Source organism: Leptodactylus fuscus, unplaced genomic scaffold (genome assembly GCF_031893055.1).
Source record: "Leptodactylus fuscus isolate aLepFus1 unplaced genomic scaffold, aLepFus1.hap2 HAP2_SCAFFOLD_134, whole genome shotgun sequence".
Lineage (NCBI taxonomy): Eukaryota > Metazoa > Chordata > Amphibia > Anura > Leptodactylidae > Leptodactylus > Leptodactylus fuscus.
Window position 1 is genome coordinate 234495 of NW_027440156.1, and position 23967 is coordinate 258461.

Below are 23967 nucleotides of genomic sequence, written 5' to 3' on the forward strand. Positions count from 1 at the left end.
GGTTACCCCCTGTCCTTTGGTGGCCAGAGACCATATCACCTTCTCTTAAACGGAAGGAAAGATCCAAGCTGAGACATGCCTTTCATTATCCAGGATCATGGGGAGACTCCCCTGAAACAGTCCATACGAATCGTTGTTACGGACAAGGCGTTGGTTGCGAAAGATCTGCGGTATATATACGAGAAAATACTGCTAACCAGACTCCGAGTGCGTAAAGAGGAGATATTGTGCTTAAAAAGCACTAAGGACGGTGGTATTGTCTCCTTTAATCAAAAGTGCACATACGACACTGTATGGAAAGAATTGGAGGAGGCTAAAGAGGATGACGAGATCCTAAAAGGCTTTGCCTTCAAATTCTTGGGCGATCACGGTAAAGCCCAAGTTATAATCAACATGTATAGCCCCTTCGTACCTGTGGAGGATATTGCCACCTTCCTCCGGATCTACTGTTGCGAGGTGGCGGGTCCGATGACGGTGGCTAACGTTACCGGGGTGGATGCATGGTCCGGGAAATACCGCTTTGATGTTAAGTTCCGTTCCGCCCCTGTCTCAGGGGGGGGAACGGGAGGATATTGGCATCCACCCCAATTGTTTTACCTCGGGCGAGAAAGAGGATCCCTTTATTTTAATGGGATGGACATCCTCTTCTGCCGTAAGTGTAAAAGATACGGCCACTTAAGAGAAACCTGCACTGAAAAAGTGTGTAATAAGTGTGGGGGCACCGGACACGAGTCCCCAGAATGTAAGAACGCCTGGCGGTGTAACTTGTGTGGGGAGAGTGGGCACAAGTTCACAGAGTGTAAAAGCCGGCACGGGAAATCTAAAGCAGCTAATGCTAGTGGTGAGGGTGCATCTGGCGCAGGTGGCCCGACATCCACTCAGAGCGGAGGAGGTAGTGCGGCTGCGGGGAGCCAACACCAGACCCCCAAAACTGCTGGTCCGGCGGATGCCACGACCCCTAAAACCGCTAATGCGGCCAGTACTGCCAAACCCGCTAATGCAGAAAAATCCGCAACCGCGAAAGGCGGTACGTTCAAAACACCCTCAGTTATGGGTAGCGGGGCTAAGCCCCCTGAGTCGATTGTAAAAAAAAAAGCTGACTTGCAAAGTAGCCCCTCCCCTGCCAAGGGAGTGGGAGCTAAGAGCACTAAAACAGAGGGCGCGTCCGGGGAGCCCCCCCAGAAGGGGGATCTCGCGGAGCGTCCGTCTGATAAGAAACAATGCACTGCCGGTGGAGGGTCTGGTCCTGTTATCGTGCCGGAGACCCAAGTGACATCTGTCGGGAGTATTCCTGGTCCTGGGACAACGTTGGAGGAAGGGATGGACTCAACGCAAACATCTAAAAGAGGCCGAGGACCGTCTGAAGTCACAGATACAGACGAGGAAGGGCAGAGTCATCGTCCCCCAAAACTCTTCGTCCGGCGTGCATCTAAAACACCATCCCAGTCGGGTTCGGATGTGGAGGTTCCTAGGATTGATCCCGTCCAGCCGCCTGGAGAAGTTAGCGGAGGATCCCAGTACATCTCGGAGTTTTCGGATTCTGAAGTCTGATGGGGATCCCAATCAAAATTATCTCACTTAATGTGAGATCTTTAAAGGGCCCTGTCAGGAGGGCCACTTTATTTGATTATTTGGAGAACTATTCATTTGACTTTTGTTTTTTGCAAGAGTGTAACATCCAAAACAGCATGGACTATACATACCTGGCGAGATCCTGGAAGCATGGCTCCTCTGCCTGGTCCGGGGGCAACGACTCTAAGTCCTCCGGCGTCGCAATTCTGAGTAAGGGAGGTCATGTGGACATTTCGGCGATTGAGGAAATCGTGCCGGGAAGGATGTTGCTCGTCAATGCTGTGTTTAAGGGTATACAAGTGCAAATTGTAAATATTTATTGTTCCCCCAACAAGCAGGAACGTGTGGAGCTGTTATCGTTATTGCCTCTCTTCTGTAATGCTTCCTCCCCTCTTATTATAGGGGGAGATTTCAATTGTGTATCTATGGGGGAGCATAGGGGTGGAGGAGGGGTTAATACTAGAGATCGTTCCTCAGGAGTCTTAGCAAATTTTATATCAGACTTTAAACTGATAGATTGCTGGCGTAAATTATTTCCAAATGACTCTGGGCATACTTGGACCAGCAGGGGAATTTCGTCTAGAATTGATTTTATTTTTGCTTCAAGAAATGTATTGCCTGTATCCTTTTCTCTTCACAGTAATTTATTTTCAGATCATATGTTACTAGCTGCTACCCTTGAGTTGGAGGGAGAACAAAAGGTGCAGAAGGGTCCTTGGAGACTTAATACCTCCCTCCTACAGGATCTTGGGGTAAGAGAAGCCTTCTTACAAACATACAGGCATTGGCAGGGCCAGCAAAACTCCTATGGGAATATGTTAGATTGGTGGGAGCAGATTAAAATTAAAATACGTGCTTTCTTCTCAATGGTGGGAAAGAAAAAAGCCCACGAGAGGAAAAATAGCTTTTATGTGCTTAATAAAAGGTTACAAGTTTTACTAAAACTTAAAGAAATTGGTGTAGAGGTTAAAGGGGACATACTCTGTCTAAGAGCAGAGATTGACCGGGTGATAGAAGATCGAGGTAAACAAATAATTTTTAATGCCCGTGTGAGGGATTTGGAGGAGGGGGAGAAATGTTCCCGGTACTTTTTTAAAAAGGCAAACGACAAAAAAGATATTATAACTAGCTTAGAAGGGAAAGATTCTATAGCTGAGATGCTAGACGTAGCTTTTAACTTTTATAAAGATTTATTTGGTTTTAAAGTTATCGATAGCTCCAGCAAGGATTTTATGGGTGGTTTTATTACACGCAAGCTAGACAGACACGATCATGACAAGTTGACAGAAAAATTAACACAGGGTGAGCTGTTGCAGGTAATCCAAAGCTTCGCAACAGGGAAGGTCCCAGGGACTGACGGTATCCCTGTAGAATTTTATATCCAATTCTGGGACATTTTAAAAGACGATCTGTTGTTAATTTTTAACGAGGTTTTAAACGTAGAAATTTTACCCCCCTCATGGAGGGAGGGCATGGTATCTTTGCTTTTTAAAAAAAAGGGTGAGAGGGGTCTTTTAAAAAACTGGCGCCCGATCACGCTTTTAAATGTTGATTACAAGATTTTAGCAAAGTTTTTAGCATTACGTTTAAAACCTTTTACTGATAAGTTAATCCACCCGAGCCAAACATGTGGTGTTCCAGGTAGGAGCATCACGGAATCTTTAAACCTTTTAAGAGATCTCATGTGGTACCAGAAGGAAAGGGGTCAGGGCCTGGCAATTATGTCGCTTGATTTCGAAAAGGCCTTTGACCGGGTATCACATGAGTATCTTTTTAGTGTTTTATCCCTTATGAATATTCCTAGTTTTATATTGTCTAAAATTAAATTATTATACCAGTCTTGTTTTAGCAAAATTTCAGTGAATGGGTTTTTAACCAGGGGGGTTCCTTTATTATCTGGCGTAAAGCAAGGTTGTCCGCTATCGCCTTTCTTATTTATTTGCGCCATAGAGCCCCTGCTGGCACTCCTTAGAAAAGATAAATTAATACGTGGAGTACCTATCCCTGGTGGAAGAGGTAATGATGTTAAAATCCTCGGATACATGGATGACGTGACCATCACGTGTACCGGGTCACCATCACTGAGGAGAGCGTTAACTAATACACAGATTTTTTGCTCTGGATCTGGTTTTAAATTGAACATAGAGAAGTGTGATTGTTTTTATTTTGGTCCCTGGGATTCTTCGGAGGTCCCAGGAATAGTGATGCAACAGAACCATATAAAAATTTTAGGAATTATTTTTAATTACGTCAATAATGGGGTTTTAAGTTGGGACGCCGTGATCTCCAGAGCTGAGAAAAAATTCTCAATCTGGAAACTAAGAAACCTCACAATGGAGGGAAAAATTTTAATAATAAAATCTGTCATAATCCCTATGTTTTTATATGTTGCAATGGTTTTCCCCCCCTCGATTTTATATATAAAAAAGATGACTAAAATATGTTTCCACTTCCTATGGGGGTCAAGGATGGAGAAACTGAAAAGGGAAATTATGTATAAAAAGAAGGAGAACGGGGGTAGAGATATTCCCGACTTTTTTAAATTTTTCTACATAAAATATTTTAGTTTCTGTTTTAAATGTTTTTCTATGGGGAGTGCTTTTAGTTCTTTTCTTAAATATACGTGTGGCATGGTTTTTAAAAGATGGTTTAGGGTTCCCTTGGGGTCCCCGGTTTTACTATGTCCACCTAAACATTATGTGATTTTAGAAAGAACAATAAGGCTTTTTAAACTCCAGGAAACTGACCCAAACATTTTAAAAGACCAAAGGAAATTAACAGCGTTTTGCAGAGTCGGGGAAATAACTGAAAGAGTTGGTGGGTTTACCGGAACCAGGTCTCTAGTGGTGTGGAGGAACGTTTTTGGTAAGTTCCTGGCGAACAGCCACAGGGACCTGGCCTGGTCGATTATACACCAGTGCCTGCCCACAAGAGATTTTCAGCACAGGAGGGGCCTGGTGGCATCGGCCAGCTGTGTAAGGTGTAGCAACAGAGAGACAGTACTGCATGCCATATGGAACTGTGGGTTTGCCCAGGAGGTGTGGAGGTGGGCGGGCCCCCTTTTTAAAGAGGTATGTGGTCTCAAAGATTTTAATCATACCTATGTATTTTATGGTTCCTTTATATGCCCTGATGTTATTAAGCAAAGAATTTGTTGGTCTTTTATAAATTGTTTTAAGAATGCATTGTGGAAAACCAGAAATATTTTAATGTTTAAACGTGAGGTAATTGATCCTGAAAACTGTTACAAGTTGGCTTTAAGTGAAGCATACGTATATTATTTAAGAGATGCTAAGCAGTTGGGCCAGAGGGAGGCCGCATCTAGATGGAGGCCTTCCTTCTGGAATTTTTCTTGATATATGTTATGTGCTTACCCCTGTATTATGTAATTGTGTTATTCTTTCTTTTGAAAAATTCAATGGTTTATACTTTTGTAAATAATCACGGTTTAAACTGTATGTGAAGTTTATCAATAAAGTTGATTGTTAAACCGTATCTGTTCTTATCAGTTTAATATCTGATACGTCCCCTATCTGGGGACCATATATTAAATGGATTTTTAGAACAGGGAGCTGGAATCGGAGCTTGCTCTGTCCACTCCACGCATTGACCTGGTATTGCATTACTTCCAGGATCGGTGCACCCCTTTCCAATTCAGTTGAAAGAAAGAGACAGAGGACTGACCGACCAACAGAGAAGATTGCTGCACCTGGCAAGCTAGCAAAGAGAAAATTGACAGTTGGACGTGGCCTGATGCTGTGACTGACTCTACCTGAAAGGTACTTCATTAATTATTTTCTTTGATTGATTGATTGATTGATTGATTGATTGCAAATGACATTACTGCTGCAAAGTGTCTGATTTGCTGCCATTTTATTCAATTTTAAATGCATTGAATTCTTTTAAAATTTTTGGGCATAAATTTATTTCTGAACTTGCACTTGACCGGACACTTGAATGGGTGTGGTCAAACGGTGGGAGTGGTTTATGCAGATTCGCAAAATTCGGCAAAATCCGCTGGCGTCACAAGATAACATTTGCACATGTCACTTTGCCTTGCACAAAAGTTTTTCTTTTCTTTTTTTTCACTTTTGGTGGCAGGTAGGGAAAACCTGCACAAGCTAATTGATTTCTACTTCATTAAGGGAAAGGAAAAAAAAACAAAAAAAAAAACAAAATAGGGCTGCAGCAGCATGGTGCACACCTTGAGCGGTGCACAGTGAACACGGAAGGGCGCCAGAACAGGTGCCGAGCGCTTGCCATCGCTTCTCGGCCTTCTGGCTAAGATCAAGTGTAGTATCTGTTCTTATCAGTTTAATATCTGATACGTCCCCTATCTGGGGACCATATATTAAATGGATTTTTAGAACAGGGAGCTGGAATCGGAGCTTGCTCTGTCCACTCCACGCATTGACCTGGTATTGCATTACTTCCAGGATCGGTGCACCCCTTTCCAATTCAGTTGAAAGAAAGAGACAGAGGACTGACCGACCAACAGAGAAGATTGCTGCACCTGGCAAGCTAGCAAAGAGAAAATTGACAGTTGGACGTGGCCTGATGCTGTGACTGACTCTACCTGAAAGGTACTTCATTAATTATTTTCTTTGATTGATTGATTGATTGATTGATTGATTGCAAATGACATTACTGCTGCAAAGTGTCTGATTTGCTGCCATTTTATTCAATTTTAAATGCATTGAATTCTTTTAAAATTTTTGGGCATAAATTTATTTCTGAACTTGCACTTGACCGGACACTTGAATGGGTGTGGTCAAACGGTGGGAGTGGTTTATGCAGATTCGCAAAATTCGGCAAAATCCGCTGGCGTCACAAGATAACATTTGCACATGTCACTTTGCCTTGCACAAAAGTTTTTCTTTTCTTTTTTTTCACTTTTGGTGGCAGGTAGGGAAAACCTGCACAAGCTAATTGATTTCTACTTCATTAAGGGAAAGGAAAAAAAAACAAAAAAAAAAACAAAATAGGGCTGCAGCAGCATGGTGCACACCTTGAGCGGTGCACAGTGAACACGGAAGGGCGCCAGAACAGGTGCCGAGCGCTTGCCATCGCTTCTCGGCCTTCTGGCTAAGATCAAGTGTAGTATCTGTTCTTATCAGTTTAATATCTGATACGTCCCCTATCTGGGGACCATATATTAAATGGATTTTTAGAACAGGGAGCTGGAATCGGAGCTTGCTCTGTCCACTCCACGCATTGACCTGGTATTGCATTACTTCCAGGATCGGTGCACCCCTTTCCAATTCAGTTGAAAGAAAGAGACAGAGGACTGACCGACCAACAGAGAAGATTGCTGCACCTGGCAAGCTAGCAAAGAGAAAATTGACAGTTGGACGTGGCCTGATGCTGTGACTGACTCTACCTGAAAGGTACTTCATTAATTATTTTCTTTGATTGATTGATTGATTGATTGATTGATTGCAAATGACATTACTGCTGCAAAGTGTCTGATTTGCTGCCATTTTATTCAATTTTAAATGCATTGAATTCTTTTAAAATTTTTGGGCATAAATTTATTTCTGAACTTGCACTTGACCGGACACTTGAATGGGTGTGGTCAAACGGTGGGAGTGGTTTATGCAGATTCGCAAAATTCGGCAAAATCCGCTGGCGTCACAAGATAACATTTGCACATGTCACTTTGCCTTGCACAAAAGTTTTTCTTTTCTTTTTTTTCACTTTTGGTGGCAGGTAGGGAAAACCTGCACAAGCTAATTGATTTCTACTTCATTAAGGGAAAGGAAAAAAAAACAAAAAAAAAAACAAAATAGGGCTGCAGCAGCATGGTGCACACCTTGAGCGGTGCACAGTGAACACGGAAGGGCGCCAGAACAGGTGCCGAGCGCTTGCCATCGCTTCTCGGCCTTCTGGCTAAGATCAAGTGTAGTATCTGTTCTTATCAGTTTAATATCTGATACGTCCCCTATCTGGGGACCATATATTAAATGGATTTTTAGAACAGGGAGCTGGAATCGGAGCTTGCTCTGTCCACTCCACGCATTGACCTGGTATTGCATTACTTCCAGGATCGGTGCACCCCTTTCCAATTCAGTTGAAAGAAAGAGACAGAGGACTGACCGACCAACAGAGAAGATTGCTGCACCTGGCAAGCTAGCAAAGAGAAAATTGACAGTTGGACGTGGCCTGATGCTGTGACTGACTCTACCTGAAAGGTACTTCATTAATTATTTTCTTTGATTGATTGATTGATTGATTGATTGATTGCAAATGACATTACTGCTGCAAAGTGTCTGATTTGCTGCCATTTTATTCAATTTTAAATGCATTGAATTCTTTTAAAATTTTTGGGCATAAATTTATTTCTGAACTTGCACTTGACCGGACACTTGAATGGGTGTGGTCAAACGGTGGGAGTGGTTTATGCAGATTCGCAAAATTCGGCAAAATCCGCTGGCGTCACAAGATAACATTTGCACATGTCACTTTGCCTTGCACAAAAGTTTTTCTTTTCTTTTTTTTCACTTTTGGTGGCAGGTAGGGAAAACCTGCACAAGCTAATTGATTTCTACTTCATTAAGGGAAAGGAAAAAAAAACAAAAAAAAAAACAAAATAGGGCTGCAGCAGCATGGTGCACACCTTGAGCGGTGCACAGTGAACACGGAAGGGCGCCAGAACAGGTGCCGAGCGCTTGCCATCGCTTCTCGGCCTTCTGGCTAAGATCAAGTGTAGTATCTGTTCTTATCAGTTTAATATCTGATACGTCCCCTATCTGGGGACCATATATTAAATGGATTTTTAGAACAGGGAGCTGGAATCGGAGCTTGCTCTGTCCACTCCACGCATTGACCTGGTATTGCATTACTTCCAGGATCGGTGCACCCCTTTCCAATTCAGTTGAAAGAAAGAGACAGAGGACTGACCGACCAACAGAGAAGATTGCTGCACCTGGCAAGCTAGCAAAGAGAAAATTGACAGTTGGACGTGGCCTGATGCTGTGACTGACTCTACCTGAAAGGTACTTCATTAATTATTTTCTTTGATTGATTGATTGATTGATTGATTGATTGCAAATGACATTACTGCTGCAAAGTGTCTGATTTGCTGCCATTTTATTCAATTTTAAATGCATTGAATTCTTTTAAAATTTTTGGGCATAAATTTATTTCTGAACTTGCACTTGACCGGACACTTGAATGGGTGTGGTCAAACGGTGGGAGTGGTTTATGCAGATTCGCAAAATTCGGCAAAATCCGCTGGCGTCACAAGATAACATTTGCACATGTCACTTTGCCTTGCACAAAAGTTTTTCTTTTCTTTTTTTTCACTTTTGGTGGCAGGTAGGGAAAACCTGCACAAGCTAATTGATTTCTACTTCATTAAGGGAAAGGAAAAAAAAACAAAAAAAAAAACAAAATAGGGCTGCAGCAGCATGGTGCACACCTTGAGCGGTGCACAGTGAACACGGAAGGGCGCCAGAACAGGTGCCGAGCGCTTGCCATCGCTTCTCGGCCTTCTGGCTAAGATCAAGTGTAGTATCTGTTCTTATCAGTTTAATATCTGATACGTCCCCTATCTGGGGACCATATATTAAATGGATTTTTAGAACAGGGAGCTGGAATCGGAGCTTGCTCTGTCCACTCCACGCATTGACCTGGTATTGCATTACTTCCAGGATCGGTGCACCCCTTTCCAATTCAGTTGAAAGAAAGAGACAGAGGACTGACCGACCAACAGAGAAGATTGCTGCACCTGGCAAGCTAGCAAAGAGAAAATTGACAGTTGGACGTGGCCTGATGCTGTGACTGACTCTACCTGAAAGGTACTTCATTAATTATTTTCTTTGATTGATTGATTGATTGATTGATTGATTGCAAATGACATTACTGCTGCAAAGTGTCTGATTTGCTGCCATTTTATTCAATTTTAAATGCATTGAATTCTTTTAAAATTTTTGGGCATAAATTTATTTCTGAACTTGCACTTGACCGGACACTTGAATGGGTGTGGTCAAACGGTGGGAGTGGTTTATGCAGATTCGCAAAATTCGGCAAAATCCGCTGGCGTCACAAGATAACATTTGCACATGTCACTTTGCCTTGCACAAAAGTTTTTCTTTTCTTTTTTTTCACTTTTGGTGGCAGGTAGGGAAAACCTGCACAAGCTAATTGATTTCTACTTCATTAAGGGAAAGGAAAAAAAAACAAAAAAAAAAACAAAATAGGGCTGCAGCAGCATGGTGCACACCTTGAGCGGTGCACAGTGAACACGGAAGGGCGCCAGAACAGGTGCCGAGCGCTTGCCATCGCTTCTCGGCCTTATGCCTAAGACCAAGTGTCATAGCTTGGTCTGGGTGGGAGAGCCGGTGTGATCGGGGGTCCGCCCTAGCCTTCTGGAAAGGACCGGAGCCATTTTCGTGCCAAGGGCATTTTTTCCATAGGAAACCATGACATCGGAACGCCATACCATCAGGTTCGTCTGTCAAAAAAGCATCACTGGAGAAGCAGGTTTGAAACACTTCATTGAAAAGGTACTGGAGGAATTGTTGCAGGTTGATGTTAAGCAAGTTTATTGCATCCAGCAATTTAACCACATAAAGACTTTTGACGTGTCATTTTATGAAGGTGGACTCTGCCTTAATACCTTTGAGAACACCAAAAAGTTTGCCAACCATGCTTATTTGCAAGACTTTACTGTGATCCCTCTGTTCTCTCAATTTGAAAAGGTTGTGACTGTACATATGTATAACCCATATTTGGAGAGAAAGTTGGTTAAAGCATTTCTGGGGCACTACTGCTCCTCTGTAAGGGGGGCAGTGGACCAGAAAAACTATAGAGGGGTTTACACTGGATTTTCCAAGTATTGGGTTAAATTCAAACCGGACCCAAGCGGAATTGGTGGAGTTATGCACCCTCCAGCAAACTTTACATTAGCTGGAGAGAGGGGGTTTTTGAGTTATCCCGGCCAACCACAGTATTGCCGTATTTGTCATCGTTTTGGCCACACAAAGGAATCCTGCGATGTGGGTGAGGCATGTAGGAACTGTGGGGCGACAGGTCACAGAGCTGACAAGTGCACTGAGGTGCGTAAATGCGACATATGTGGAGATACGGGACATACCTGCAGGAGGTGTCCAGAGGCCTCTGAGGAAGTCTTATTCCGGCTTGAGATGGAGGGGCGGATGGGCAGGAGTCTGGAGCGGCGAAGTTACGCCAGTGTGGTGAGCGCCCCTGCTGTTGGGGGCGCCGCTGCGGCTGTGACTGACCCGCCGGACTACGCCGAGTCAGACATACTGGGTGAGGTACAAGCGGCGGCATTGGAGGGGTTAATGGGCGCAGCTGAAGCGTGCAGCTCGGCTACGGCCGTGGCTGTAGCAGAGGCTGTGCTTGTGACCCCGCCCGGGCCAACTGTAATACCCGAGACCCCTGTATTAACCTCTGTACGGGACGCAATGGATGTTCTGGACTCTGCCTTGGAGGAGATGGTGGAGGAGGTGGTGTCCCCCAGTGTAAGCGGGGTGCGCCCCTCTGAAGTTATTGAATCCATGGAACTATCTGATGTCATTCCGCCAACCCAGGCTGCCAAACCAGCTGCAGCAGTGAGGGGGTTAAAGTCCAAACTGCCAGAAGTTTCCTCTGCTAAGAAGCAGAAAGTCGACCCAGAGCATGCTGGGAGCTCTGCTTCTGCAATACCCAAATTAGCAAAGCCTGTATTTTTGCCCATATTACCTGCTTCTCCTGCTTCTCCTGCTTCTCCTGCCGCTCCGGTGTCTCCGCTGTCCCCGGCATCATCTGTGGGGACGAGTTACCTGGAGGAGGGAGGAATTGATGAGTTAAAACGCATCACGCAGTTTCGGTCAGGTACCTGACAAGTGTGAATTCCGTGTTACCCACTAACATCTTCTTTCAATGCCAGCCTCACTCAAGATTTGCTCTCAGAACGTGAGGGTTTTTTCTGCTGCAGGGAGAAGATCTGCCATCTTGGACTTCCTGGCCACTAAAAAGTGCGACATAGTTTGCGTTCAAGAGTGCGGCCTAAACCGCATGCCGCGACGGAACGAATGGAACGGTATCGCTAAGTGGTCTTACACAAGCAGCAACAAAAATGACGGGGTGGGGGTATTATTGCAAAACCCTGATATTTGTGTTAAAAATTTTTCTGTTATTGAACCTGGCAGGTGTATCATGCTGGGGCTTTCATACCTAGGTTGGGATTTCCGCCTCATCAACACATATGCTCACACTTGTAAAAACAACAGGTTAGCATTGTTTGAGAAATTACGTTTTTATTTACAGGGTACGACTCCAGTTATCATGTGTGGTGACTATAACTGCACGTATGACAAAGTGAGTAGAGGCTGTGCCAAGCAATCAGGTACGGATATAACTGGTAACAAACTCAAATCTCTACTGAGTGAATTTAACCTGGTAGATGTTGGTGGTGTAAAAGACGCGGGTGATACATATTTCTCGGATAGCGGGAAAACCGCGTCCCGAATTGATTATTTCTTGACATCTGGTAAAACTGTAGAGTGTACAAACCTTACACAGGATCGTGTATGTTATGCTTTTCGGACCATGTCTGCATGGTCGCCACCTTTCAGGTGGGCCAAGTCCAGTATGGACGTGGGTTGTGGCGGTTAAACGCCAGATTATTGCGCAACCCCGCTGTTAAAAAAAGGTTCGCAGCCAGCTATAACGGCTGGAAACAAAAAATCAGCTCATTCCCCAACATTATTGAATGGTGGTTGTGGGTAAAGTTTAAAATTTCCTCCTTCTTTAAGAGGGAAGGACGTAAAAACGCCAAAGAACGGCGTCTCAGGTATTACTGGCAGTGCAAGAGACTGCTTTATCTTCAAAAATAAAGGAGCTGGGCTACAATGTCCAGGCTGCCTTAAATAAAGAAAAGCAACTGGTAAACAACTGGTTTATTAACAAAGGAAAGGAAATTCAATTTAGGTCCCGGGTAAAGCATAAAGAGTTTAATGAAAAGTGTACAACCTACTTTTTCAAAAAAATGTGCAGTGGCAAGGATGTTATGGAAGGTGTGTATGGTGTGAATGGGGCTGAAGTGAATGGTGAGGGGATGTTGGGTGTGGTGCGTGATTTTATGCTAGGTTGTTTGAAAGGAAGGTGTGTGATCTGGGGGTGGATGATGACTTTTTGGATGTGGTTGTGAATAAGGTGCCTGAGAGTGAGAGTGGTGTTTTGTTGGATGATGTGACAGTAAGTGAGATTGGGGATGTGGTGAGAAAGTTGAGTAAGAATAAGGCGCCTGGGTGTGATGGGTTGATAAATGAATTTTACGTATGGTACTGGGATATGATTGGTGCGGAAGTAGTGCGAGTGATGGTAAGCTTGTTTGAGGGACAGAGTATGCCTGCGGCAATGAAAAAAGGCACGGTGAAGCTCCTCTTTAAAAAGGGGGACAAGAAAAATGTAGCGAATTGGCGTCCTATCTCGCTGCTTAACGCAGATTATAAAATCTTCGCCAAAATATTGGGCAACAGGCTGCGGCAAGTAATCCATCACGTCATCCAGGAGGAGCAAACCTGTGCTATACCGGGGAGAAGTATGCATGAGAATACGGTATGTATGAGAGATGTGTTGGTGGACTGTAAGGAGCGAGGGAAAGGTATGATAGTGTGCGCGCTTGATTTCGAAAAGGCGTTTGACAGAGTGGGTCACGAGTACTTGTTTAAATTGTTAGAGAGGATGGGTTTGCCTGAGAAATTTGTGCGTTTATTGTATGGGTTGTATGAAGGTGCAAGGAGTTGCGTGTTAGTGAATGGGATGGTGAGTGGTGAGTTTGTGGTGGCGTCTGGGTGCGGCAGGGTTGTCCCCTGTCCCCCATGTTATTTGTCTGCGCCATAGAACCGCTACTGTCCATGATACGCGCTGACAAAGTAATCAAAGGCGTATTTATTCCAGGCTCCAAGGGGTGTGCAATAAAGGTTCTAGCGTACATGGATGATGTGTGTGTGTTGTGTGAGAATATGTGTGATGTGCAGAGAGCGAAGTTGTGTGTAAGTTTATTTTGTGTGGGTACTGGTTTCAAAATTAACTGGCAAAAAGTGAATTCAAGCCTTTTTTCTTCAATACAAACATCACTGACCCTGACATGCAAAAGGTGTCCGGGGATATCAAAATCCTTGGTATTAAATACAGTGAGGACCTTAAGGGGTTAAAGAATTGGGAGGAACTCCAGTCAAAAATTCAAAGCAAATTCAGCTTCTGGAGGCTACGGGAGCTCACATTCACAGGCAAGTTGCTTGTAATTAAAAGTATAATTCTCCCTATGATCCTGTTCGTGGCTACTGTCTTCCCACCGAATGATATGTTTCTCAAAAAGACATGTAGATTGTTGTTTATTTTTTTCTGGGGCAGTACGGTGGAGAAAGCTAGACGGGAGTTCTATGCAAATCTAGGAGGCTGGGGGGACAAAACTTCCCAGACCTCTCTGTGTTTATTGGTTTAAACTATGTAAAATTTTTTGTACTTTCATTGCAGAAAAAGACCAAAGCTGCATGCATGGTAAGGTACTTGGCCGGTACAGTAGTAAGGCACTTAAACTGGCCTATTGATTATAAAAATTGCCCATATGCCTTTCACTGCCCTAAGCAGTACACATATGCTGCAGACTTCCTTAAAAAACACCAGTTGGAACATATCCCTATGGTTAGATTTGTGTCTGACAAAAAAAGTCTTTCAAAATTGTGTACCAACCAGGTACAGTGTCCCATACTTGGCCTAACTTCCGCAAAAGCAAAGGAAGTGTGGGATAAAATATATAAATATGACATATCAAATGCGCAGAAAGACGTAATGTGGTTATCGGCTCAAAATGTTTTGCCGGTCAGGTGCTCTCAACATAGGAGGGGCTTGGCGACTTCCGCAAACTGTCCCAGAACCGGATGTGCTGGTGAGGAGGACGTCCACCATCTCTTTTGGGGATGTCAGTATGCGAGGCAAGTATGGAAGAGTGTGAACGGTGTATGTAAGGAAATGACTGGGTTGGAATGTTTGTCGGGAGAGTTTGTGATGTATGGGTTGGTGAAACTAAGAAGCGTCAAAGCACGGGTTCTATGGATCTTTTTGTCCTGTGTAAAAGAGGTTCTGTGGAATAGCAGAAATATTTACGTGTTTAAAAAAGAGGAATTGAGCATAACTGATTGTCGTAATATGGTCTTGGAAAAGCTTTATTTTCACTATCAGGTGGACGCAAGTAAAAACCTGGATGCGGAAGGGTTCTGGAAGTTCTCCAAATGGAGAAGTCTGTTAACTTGATTTGTTTGTGTTTTTCCTTTCTGTAAACTCTGTTAAAATTAAAATTGCGAAAATAACCCAAATCTGAATGATGAATGGATTGGACTGATAAAGTATTTGCCCAGTACCAATCCATATCTGAGAGATATGGAAAAAAAAAAAAAAAAAAAAAAAAAAAAAAAAAAAAAAAAAAAAAAAAAAAATCTGTTCTTATCAGTTTAATATCTGATACGTCCCCTATCTGGGGACCATATATTAAATGGATTTTTAGAACAGGGAGCTGGAATCGGAGCTTGCTCTGTCCACTCCACGCATTGACCTGGTATTGCATTACTTCCAGGATCGGTGCACCCCTTTCCAATTCAGTTGAAAGAAAGAGACAGAGGACTGACCGACCAACAGAGAAGATTGCTGCACCTGGCAAGCTAGCAAAGAGAAAATTGACAGTTGGACGTGGCCTGATGCTGTGACTGACTCTACCTGAAAGGTACTTCATTAATTATTTTCTTTGATTGATTGATTGATTGATTGATTGATTGCAAATGACATTACTGCTGCAAAGTGTCTGATTTGCTGCCATTTTATTCAATTTTAAATGCATTGAATTCTTTTAAAATTTTTGGGCATAAATTTATTTCTGAACTTGCACTTGACCGGACACTTGAATGGGTGTGGTCAAACGGTGGGAGTGGTTTATGCAGATTCGCAAAATTCGGCAAAATCCGCTGGCGTCACAAGATAACATTTGCACATGTCACTTTGCCTTGCACAAAAGTTTTTCTTTTCTTTTTTTTCACTTTTGGTGGCAGGTAGGGAAAACCTGCACAAGCTAATTGATTTCTACTTCATTAAGGGAAAGGAAAAAAAAACAAAAAAAAAAACAAAATAGGGCTGCAGCAGCATGGTGCACACCTTGAGCGGTGCACAGTGAACACGGAAGGGCGCCAGAACAGGTGCCGAGCGCTTGCCATCGCTTCTCGGCCTTCTGGCTAAGATCAAGTGTAGTATCTGTTCTTATCAGTTTAATATCTGATACGTCCCCTATCTGGGGACCATATATTAAATGGATTTTTAGAACAGGGAGCTGGAATCGGAGCTTGCTCTGTCCACTCCACGCATTGACCTGGTATTGCATTACTTCCAGGATCGGTGCACCCCTTTCCAATTCAGTTGAAAGAAAGAGACAGAGGACTGACCGACCAACAGAGAAGATTGCTGCACCTGGCAAGCTAGCAAAGAGAAAATTGACAGTTGGACGTGGCCTGATGCTGTGACTGACTCTACCTGAAAGGTACTTCATTAATTATTTTCTTTGATTGATTGATTGATTGATTGATTGATTGCAAATGACATTACTGCTGCAAAGTGTCTGATTTGCTGCCATTTTATTCAATTTTAAATGCATTGAATTCTTTTAAAATTTTTGGGCATAAATTTATTTCTGAACTTGCACTTGACCGGACACTTGAATGGGTGTGGTCAAACGGTGGGAGTGGTTTATGCAGATTCGCAAAATTCGGCAAAATCCGCTGGCGTCACAAGATAACATTTGCACATGTCACTTTGCCTTGCACAAAAGTTTTTCTTTTCTTTTTTTTCACTTTTGGTGGCAGGTAGGGAAAACCTGCACAAGCTAATTGATTTCTACTTCATTAAGGGAAAGGAAAAAAAAACAAAAAAAAAAACAAAATAGGGCTGCAGCAGCATGGTGCACACCTTGAGCGGTGCACAGTGAACACGGAAGGGCGCCAGAACAGGTGCCGAGCGCTTGCCATCGCTTCTCGGCCTTCTGGCTAAGATCAAGTGTAGTATCTGTTCTTATCAGTTTAATATCTGATACGTCCCCTATCTGGGGACCATATATTAAATGGATTTTTAGAACAGGGAGCTGGAATCGGAGCTTGCTCTGTCCACTCCACGCATTGACCTGGTATTGCATTACTTCCAGGATCGGTGCACCCCTTTCCAATTCAGTTGAAAGAAAGAGACAGAGGACTGACCGACCAACAGAGAAGATTGCTGCACCTGGCAAGCTAGCAAAGAGAAAATTGACAGTTGGACGTGGCCTGATGCTGTGACTGACTCTACCTGAAAGGTACTTCATTAATTATTTTCTTTGATTGATTGATTGATTGATTGATTGATTGCAAATGACATTACTGCTGCAAAGTGTCTGATTTGCTGCCATTTTATTCAATTTTAAATGCATTGAATTCTTTTAAAATTTTTGGGCATAAATTTATTTCTGAACTTGCACTTGACCGGACACTTGAATGGGTGTGGTCAAACGGTGGGAGTGGTTTATGCAGATTCGCAAAATTCGGCAAAATCCGCTGGCGTCACAAGATAACATTTGCACATGTCACTTTGCCTTGCACAAAAGTTTTTCTTTTCTTTTTTTTCACTTTTGGTGGCAGGTAGGGAAAACCTGCACAAGCTAATTGATTTCTACTTCATTAAGGGAAAGGAAAAAAAAACAAAAAAAAAAACAAAATAGGGCTGCAGCAGCATGGTGCACACCTTGAGCGGTGCACAGTGAACACGGAAGGGCGCCAGAACAGGTGCCGAGCGCTTGCCATCGCTTCTCGGCCTTCTGGCTAAGATCAAGTGTAGTATCTGTTCTTATCAGTTTAATATCTGATACGTCCCCTATCTGGGGACCATATATTAAATGGATTTTTAGAACAGGGAGCTGGAATCGGAGCTTGCTCTGTCCACTCCACGCATTGACCTGGTATTGCATTACTTCCAGGATCGGTGCACCCCTTTCCAATTCAGTTGAAAGAAAGAGACAGAGGACTGACCGACCAACAGAGAAGATTGCTGCACCTGGCAAGCTAGCAAAGAGAAAATTGACAGTTGGACGTGGCCTGATGCTGTGACTGACTCTACCTGAAAGGTACTTCATTAATTATTTTCTTTGATTGATTGATTGATTGATTGATTGATTGCAAATGACATTACTGCTGCAAAGTGTCTGATTTGCTGCCATTTTATTCAATTTTAAATGCATTGAATTCTTTTAAAATTTTTGGGCATAAATTTATTTCTGAACTTGCACTTGACCGGACACTTGAATGGGTGTGGTCAAACGGTGGGAGTGGTTTATGCAGATTCGCAAAATTCGGCAAAATCCGCTGGCGTCACAAGATAACATTTGCACATGTCACTTTGCCTTGCACAAAAGTTTTTCTTTTCTTTTTTTTCACTTTTGGTGGCAGGTAGGGAAAACCTGCACAAGCTAATTGATTTCTACTTCATTAAGGGAAAGGAAAAAAAAACAAAAAAAAAAACAAAATAGGGCTGCAGCAGCATGGTGCACACCTTGAGCGGTGCACAGTGAACACGGAAGGGCGCCAGAACAGGTGCCGAGCGCTTGCCATCGCTTCTCGGCCTTCTGGCTAAGATCAAGTGTAGTATCTGTTCTTATCAGTTTAATATCTGATACGTCCCCTATCTGGGGACCATATATTAAATGGATTTTTAGAACAGGGAGCTGGAATCGGAGCTTGCTCTGTCCACTCCACGCATTGACCTGGTATTGCATTACTTCCAGGATCGGTGCACCCCTTTCCAATTCAGTTGAAAGAAAGAGACAGAGGACTGACCGACCAACAGAGAAGATTGCTGCACCTGGCAAGCTAGCAAAGAGAAAATTGACAGTTGGACGTGGCCTGATGCTGTGACTGACTCTACCTGAAAGGTACTTCATTAATTATTTTCTTTGATTGATTGATTGATTGATTGATTGATTGCAAATGACATTACTGCTGCAAAGTGTCTGATTTGCTGCCATTTTATTCAATTTTAAATGCATTGAATTCTTTTAAAATTTTTGGGCATAAATTTATTTCTGAACTTGCACTTGACCGGACACTTGAATGGGTGTGGTCAAACGGTGGGAGTGGTTTATGCAGATTCGCAAAATTCGGCAAAATCCGCTGGCGTCACAAGATAACATTTGCACATGTCACTTTGCCTTGCACAAAAGTTTTTCTTTTCTTTTTTTTCACTTTTGGTGGCAGGTAGGGAAAACCTGCACAAGCTAATTGATTTCTACTTCATTAAGGGAAAGGAAAAAAAAACAAAAAAAAAAACAAAATAGGGCTGCAGCAGCATGGTGCACACCTTGAGCGGTGCACAGTGAACACGGAAGGGCGCCAGAACAGGTGCCGAGCGCTTGCCATCGCTTCTCGGCCTTCTGGCTAAGATCAAGTGTAGTATCTGTTCTTATCAGTTTAATATCTGATACGTCCCCTATCTGGGGACCATATATTAAATGGATTTTTAGAACAGGGAGCTGGAATCGGAGCTTGCTCTGTCCACTCCACGCATTGACCTGGTATTGCATTACTTCCAGGATCGGTGCACCCCTTTCCAATTCAGTTGAAAGAAAGAGACAGAGGACTGACCGACCAACAGAGAAGATTGCTGCACCTGGCAAGCTAGCAAAGAGAAAATTGACAGTTGGACGTGGCCTGATGCTGTGACTGACTCTACCTGAAAGGTACTTCATTAATTATTTTCTTTGATTGATTGATTGATTGATTGATTGATTGCAAATGACATTACTGCTGCAAAGTGTCTGATTTGCTGCCATTTTATTCAATTTTAAATGCATTGAATTCTTTTAAAATTTTTGGGCATAAATTTATTTCTGAACTTGCACTTGACCGGACACTTGAATGGGTGTGGTCAAACGGTGGGAGTGGTTTATGCAGATTCGCAAAATTCGGCAAAATCCGCTGGCGTCACAAGATAACATTTGCACATGTCACTTTGCCTTGCACAAAAGTTTTTCTTTTCTTTTTTTTCACTTTTGGTGGCAGGTAGGGAAAACCTGCACAAGCTAATTGATTTCTACTTCATTAAGGGAAAGGAAAAAAAAACAAAAAAAAAAACAAAATAGGGCTGCAGCAGCATGGTGCACACCTTGAGCGGTGCACAGTGAACACGGAAGGGCGCCAGAACAGGTGCCGAGCGCTTGCCATCGCTTCTCGGCCTTCTGGCTAAGATCAAGTGTAGTATCTGTTCTTATCAGTTTAATATCTGATACGTCCCCTATCTGGGGACCATATATTAAATGGATTTTTAGAACAGGGAGCTGGAATCGGAGCTTGCTCTGTCCACTCCACGCATTGACCTGGTATTGCATTACTTCCAGGATCGGTGCACCCCTTTCCAATTCAGTTGAAAGAAAGAGACAGAGGACTGACCGACCAACAGAGAAGATTGCTGCACCTGGCAAGCTAGCAAAGAGAAAATTGACAGTTGGACGTGGCCTGATGCTGTGACTGACTCTACCTGAAAGGTACTTCATTAATTATTTTCTTTGATTGATTGATTGATTGATTGATTGATTGCAAATGACATTACTGCTGCAAAGTGTCTGATTTGCTGCCATTTTATTCAATTTTAAATGCATTGAATTCTTTTAAAATTTTTGGGCATAAATTTATTTCTGAACTTGCACTTGACCGGACACTTGAATGGGTGTGGTCAAACGGTGGGAGTGGTTTATGCAGATTCGCAAAATTCGGCAAAATCCGCTGGCGTCACAAGATAACATTTGCACATGTCACTTTGCCTTGCACAAAAGTTTTTCTTTTCTTTTTTTTCACTTTTGGTGGCAGGTAGGGAAAACCTGCACAAGCTAATTGATTTCTACTTCATTAAGGGAAAGGAAAAAAAAACAAAAAAAAAAACAAAATAGGGCTGCAGCAGCATGGTGCACACCTTGAGCGGTGCACAGTGAACACGGAAGGGCGCCAGAACAGGTGCCGAGCGCTTGCCATCGCTTCTCGGCCTTATGCCTAAGACCAAGTGTCATAGCTTGGTCTGGGTGGGAGAGCCGGTGTGATCGGGGGTCCGCCCTAGCCTTCTGGAAAGGACCGGAGCCATTTTCGTGCCAAGGGCATTTTTTCCATAGGAAACCATGACATCGGAACGCCATACCATCAGGTTCGTCTGTCAAAAAAGCATCACTGGAGAAGCAGGTTTGAAACACTTCATTGAAAAGGTACTGGAGGAATTGTTGCAGGTTGATGTTAAGCAAGTTTATTGCATCCAGCAATTTAACCACATAAAGACTTTTGACGTGTCATTTTATGAAGGTGGACTCTGCCTTAATACCTTTGAGAACACCAAAAAGTTTGCCAACCATGCTTATTTGCAAGACTTTACTGTGATCCCTCTGTTCTCTCAATTTGAAAAGGTTGTGACTGTACATATGTATAACCCATATTTGGAGAGAAAGTTGGTTAAAGCATTTCTGGGGCACTACTGCTCCTCTGTAAGGGGGGCAGTGGACCAGAAAAACTATAGAGGGGTTTACACTGGATTTTCCAAGTATTGGGTTAAATTCAAACCGGACCCAAGCGGAATTGGTGGAGTTATGCACCCTCCAGCAAACTTTACATTAGCTGGAGAGAGGGGGTTTTTGAGTTATCCCGGCCAACCACAGTATTGCCGTATTTGTCATCGTTTTGGCCACACAAAGGAATCCTGCGATGTGGGTGAGGCATGTAGGAACTGTGGGGCGACAGGTCACAGAGCTGACAAGTGCACTGAGGTGCGTAAATGCGACATATGTGGAGATACGGGACATACCTGCAGGAGGTGTCCAGAGGCCTCTGAGGAAGTCTTATTCCGGCTTGAGATGGAGGGGCGGATGGGCAGGAGTCTGGAGCGGCGAAGTTACGCCAGTGTGGTGAGCGCCCCTGCTGTTGGGGGCGCCGCTGCGGCTGTGACTGACCCGCCGGACTACGCCGAGTCAGACATACTGGGTGAGGTACAAGCGGCGGCATTGGAGGGGTTAATGGGCGCAGCTGAAGCGTGCAGCTCGGCTACGGCCGTGGCTGTAGCAGAGGCTGTGCTTGTGACCCCGCCCGGGCCAACTGTAATACCCGAGACCCCTGTATTAACCTCTGTACGGGACGCAATGGATGTTCTGGACTCTGCCTTGGAGGAGATGGTGGAGGAGGTGGTGTCCCCCAGTGTAAGCGGGGTGCGCCCCTCTGAAGTTATTGAATCCATGGAACTATCTGATGTCATTCCGCCAACCCAGGCTGCCAAACCAGCTGCAGCAGTGAGGGGGTTAAAGTCCAAACTGCCAGAAGTTTCCTCTGCTAAGAAGCAGAAAGTCGACCCAGAGCATGCTGGGAGCTCTGCTTCTGCAATACCCAAATTAGCAAAGCCTGTATTTTTGCCCATATTACCTGCTTCTCCTGCTTCTCCTGCTTCTCCTGCCGCTCCGGTGTCTCCGCTGTCCCCGGCATCATCTGTGGGGACGAGTTACCTGGAGGAGGGAGGAATTGATGAGTTAAAACGCATCACGCAGTTTCGGTCAGGTACCTGACAAGTGTGAATTCCGTGTTACCCACTAACATCTTCTTTCAATGCCAGCCTCACTCAAGATTTGCTCTCAGAACGTGAGGGTTTTTTCTGCTGCAGGGAGAAGATCTGCCATCTTGGACTTCCTGGCCACTAAAAAGTGCGACATAGTTTGCGTTCAAGAGTGCGGCCTAAACCGCATGCCGCGACGGAACGAATGGAACGGTATCGCTAAGTGGTCTTACACAAGCAGCAACAAAAATGACGGGGTGGGGGTATTATTGCAAAACCCTGATATTTGTGTTAAAAATTTTTCTGTTATTGAACCTGGCAGGTGTATCATGCTGGGGCTTTCATACCTAGGTTGGGATTTCCGCCTCATCAACACATATGCTCACACTTGTAAAAACAACAGGTTAGCATTGTTTGAGAAATTACGTTTTTATTTACAGGGTACGACTCCAGTTATCATGTGTGGTGACTATAACTGCACGTATGACAAAGTGAGTAGAGGCTGTGCCAAGCAATCAGGTACGGATATAACTGGTAACAAACTCAAATCTCTACTGAGTGAATTTAACCTGGTAGATGTTGGTGGTGTAAAAGACGCGGGTGATACATATTTCTCGGATAGCGGGAAAACCGCGTCCCGAATTGATTATTTCTTGACATCTGGTAAAACTGTAGAGTGTACAAACCTTACACAGGATCGTGTATGCTTTTCGGACCATGTCTGCATGGTCGCCACCTTTCAGGTGGGCCAAGTCCAGTATGGACGTGGGTTGTGGCGGTTAAACGCCAGATTATTGCGCAACCCCGCTGTTAAAAAAAAGTTCGCAGCCAGCTATAACGGCTGGAAACAAAAAATCAGCTCATTCCCCAACATTATTGAATGGTGGTTGTGGGTAAAGTTTAAAATTTCCTCCTTCTTTAAGAGGGAAGGACGTAAAAACGCCAAAGAACGGCGTCTCAGGTATTACTGGCAGTGCAAGAGACTGCTTTATCTTCAAAAAATAAAGGAGCTGGGCTACAATGTCCAGGCTGCCTTAAATAAAGAAAAGCAACTGGTAAACAACTGGTTTATTAACAAAGGAAAGGAAATTCAATTTAGGTCCCGGGTAAAGCATAAAGAGTTTAATGAAAAGTGTACAACCTACTTTTTCAAAAAAATGTGCAGTGGCAAGGATGTTATGGAAGGTGTGTATGGTGTGAATGGGGCTGAAGTGAATGGTGAGGGGATGTTGGGTGTGGTGCGTGATTTTTATGCTAGGTTGTTTGAAAGGAAGGTGTGTGATCTGGGGGTGGATGATGACTTTTTGGATGTGGTTGTGAATAAGGTGCCTGAGAGTGAGAGTGGTGTTTTGTTGGATGATGTGACAGTAAGTGAGATTGGGGATGTGGTGAGAAAGTTGAGTAAGAATAAGGCGCCTGGGTGTGATGGGTTGATAAATGAATTTTACGTATGGTACTGGGATATGATTGGTGCGGAAGTAGTGCGAGTGATGGTAAGCTTGTTTGAGGGACAGAGTATGCCTGCGGCAATGAAAAAAGGCACGGTGAAGCTCCTCTTTAAAAAGGGGGACAAGAAAAATGTAGCGAATTGGCGTCCTATCTCGCTGCTTAACGCAGATTATAAAATCTTCGCCAAAATATTGGGCAACAGGCTGCGGCAAGTAATCCATCACGTCATCCAGGAGGAGCAAACCTGTGCTATACCGGGGAGAAGTATGCATGAGAATACGGTATGTATGAGAGATGTGTTGGTGGACTGTAAGGAGCGAGGGAAAGGTATGATAGTGTGCGCGCTTGATTTCGAAAAGG

The 23967-nt window shown here is 43.8% G+C and overlaps 11 non-coding genes and 2 pseudogenes across 11 annotated transcripts; all 13 read left to right on the forward strand.

Annotated features, from left to right (window-relative positions):
* Positions 1 to 5044: 5044 nt before the first annotated feature.
* On the forward strand, positions 5045 to 5220 carry LOC142187140 (U2 spliceosomal RNA; annotated as a pseudogene).
* Positions 5221 to 5833: 613 nt separating this feature from the next.
* On the forward strand, positions 5834 to 6024 carry LOC142187095 (U2 spliceosomal RNA). Its single transcript, XR_012712462.1, has one exon. It is a non-coding gene; the product is annotated as a U2 spliceosomal RNA (small nuclear RNA).
* A 613-nt stretch (positions 6025 to 6637) lies between these two features.
* LOC142187097 (U2 spliceosomal RNA) lies at positions 6638 to 6828 on the forward strand. Its single transcript, XR_012712464.1, has one exon. It is a non-coding gene; the product is annotated as a U2 spliceosomal RNA (small nuclear RNA).
* Positions 6829 to 7441: 613 nt separating this feature from the next.
* On the forward strand, positions 7442 to 7632 carry LOC142187098 (U2 spliceosomal RNA). Its single transcript, XR_012712465.1, has one exon. It is a non-coding gene; the product is annotated as a U2 spliceosomal RNA (small nuclear RNA).
* Positions 7633 to 8245: 613 nt separating this feature from the next.
* LOC142187099 (U2 spliceosomal RNA) lies at positions 8246 to 8436 on the forward strand. The gene has a single exon (XR_012712466.1). It is a non-coding gene; the product is annotated as a U2 spliceosomal RNA (small nuclear RNA).
* A 613-nt stretch (positions 8437 to 9049) lies between these two features.
* LOC142187100 (U2 spliceosomal RNA) lies at positions 9050 to 9240 on the forward strand. The gene has a single exon (XR_012712467.1). It is a non-coding gene; the product is annotated as a U2 spliceosomal RNA (small nuclear RNA).
* A 5759-nt stretch (positions 9241 to 14999) lies between these two features.
* Positions 15000 to 15170, forward strand: LOC142187152 (U2 spliceosomal RNA; annotated as a pseudogene).
* Positions 15171 to 15783: 613 nt separating this feature from the next.
* On the forward strand, positions 15784 to 15974 carry LOC142187101 (U2 spliceosomal RNA). Its single transcript, XR_012712468.1, has one exon. It is a non-coding gene; the product is annotated as a U2 spliceosomal RNA (small nuclear RNA).
* Positions 15975 to 16587: 613 nt separating this feature from the next.
* Positions 16588 to 16778, forward strand: LOC142187102 (U2 spliceosomal RNA). Its single transcript, XR_012712469.1, has one exon. It is a non-coding gene; the product is annotated as a U2 spliceosomal RNA (small nuclear RNA).
* A 613-nt stretch (positions 16779 to 17391) lies between these two features.
* On the forward strand, positions 17392 to 17582 carry LOC142187103 (U2 spliceosomal RNA). The gene has a single exon (XR_012712470.1). It is a non-coding gene; the product is annotated as a U2 spliceosomal RNA (small nuclear RNA).
* Positions 17583 to 18195: 613 nt separating this feature from the next.
* Positions 18196 to 18386, forward strand: LOC142187104 (U2 spliceosomal RNA). Its single transcript, XR_012712471.1, has one exon. It is a non-coding gene; the product is annotated as a U2 spliceosomal RNA (small nuclear RNA).
* Positions 18387 to 18999: 613 nt separating this feature from the next.
* On the forward strand, positions 19000 to 19190 carry LOC142187105 (U2 spliceosomal RNA). The gene has a single exon (XR_012712472.1). It is a non-coding gene; the product is annotated as a U2 spliceosomal RNA (small nuclear RNA).
* A 613-nt stretch (positions 19191 to 19803) lies between these two features.
* Positions 19804 to 19994, forward strand: LOC142187106 (U2 spliceosomal RNA). Its single transcript, XR_012712473.1, has one exon. It is a non-coding gene; the product is annotated as a U2 spliceosomal RNA (small nuclear RNA).
* The last annotated feature ends 3973 nt before the right edge of the window (positions 19995 to 23967 follow it).